Raw genomic sequence first — 1,048 nt, 5'->3', positions numbered from 1 at the left:
CTGCCGCACGTGGTACCCGTGGTGCGCCTGCTGGAGAGCGGACAACTCCCGGGGCCACTAGAGGGGAGCTGAAAGCAAGGGCTGCACAACCAGCACCCTGCGAGTCAGAAGGCCCTGCGTCCGCCCAGGTTCCAAGAGGCCATGGGCAGGCTCCTGAAGGAGGCTGCTCTGGGGAAGCCGAGGCGTAGGGGTGCCACAGGCTGCACCTCTTGAGAAGTTCCCGCGCGTCCTCAGCGTGCTTTCACAGCACCTGGAGCTAGATGATTGAAAGCACAGGCCCCCCTTTTCACACCGGGACAACCAGGCTTTGGTGAACCCCAGCTGACACCAAGGAAGTCGCCCCAAGCCGCTCACACAGCCAATCACGGGGGGAACCCACATTCTGCCTCACAAAATGGGGGGGAGCAGATTTGCAAAAACCCATCCTGCTCCCTAAAAATGTACATGGATCATAGGGTGAGGGACAGCCTCCTCCCCCACACTAGAAGATCCAGGTGTCTGGAGGCTCTGAATGCCCTATCCCACCCCTCAACCCCCACACAGGTGCCCTACAAACGGTGAATATGAGTTTTAATGGAAAGAGAACTTGCAGATCTCTTACTCAGAAGCCAGAGTTCAAATGTTTTTTAAAGTCTGTGAGTTCTAGCAAATGGCTCAACCTCTCTGTGCCTGCCTTCATCGTAAAAGTAAGGCTGTTGGGGGTGCCTGGGTGGCTGAGTCAGTTGAGCGTGGGTCTCTTGATTTGGCTGAGGTCATGATCTCAGGGTGCTGAGATCCAGCCCTGCCTTGGGCTCCCCGCTCAGCAGGGAGTCTGCTTGAGAGTATTTCCCTCTGCCTCTCCCTTCCCTCCAGCGATGGAGTGCACTCGCGGGCGCGCTCTCTCTCTCTCTCTCTCTCAAATAAATAAATAAATCTTAAAAAAAAAAAGGGAGGCTGTGTTCTTTCTAGGGGTTCTCATGGGGATTAAAGCTCAGTGTTTAAATATCATGGGTGGAGAATGCCTGGCACAAAGTGGGTGCTCAACACTTCCTTTTCTCAGTAAAGCTGT

General features: G+C 54.7%; 1 pseudogene; it reads left to right on the top strand.

Moving 5' to 3' along the window:
- LOC121102016 overlaps nucleotides 1-268 on the top strand; it is a 1,829-nt pseudogene extending 1,561 nt beyond the window's left edge.
- Nucleotides 269-1,048: the final 780 nt, after the last annotated feature.

This window comes from Ursus maritimus, assembly GCF_017311325.1.
Source record: "Ursus maritimus isolate PB19 chromosome X unlocalized genomic scaffold, ASM1731132v1 scaffold_X1, whole genome shotgun sequence".
In the NCBI taxonomy this organism is placed as follows: domain Eukaryota; kingdom Metazoa; phylum Chordata; class Mammalia; order Carnivora; family Ursidae; genus Ursus; species Ursus maritimus.
Note: the sequence above shows the minus strand (reverse complement) of the source record. Positions and strands in the feature narration are given on the sequence as shown.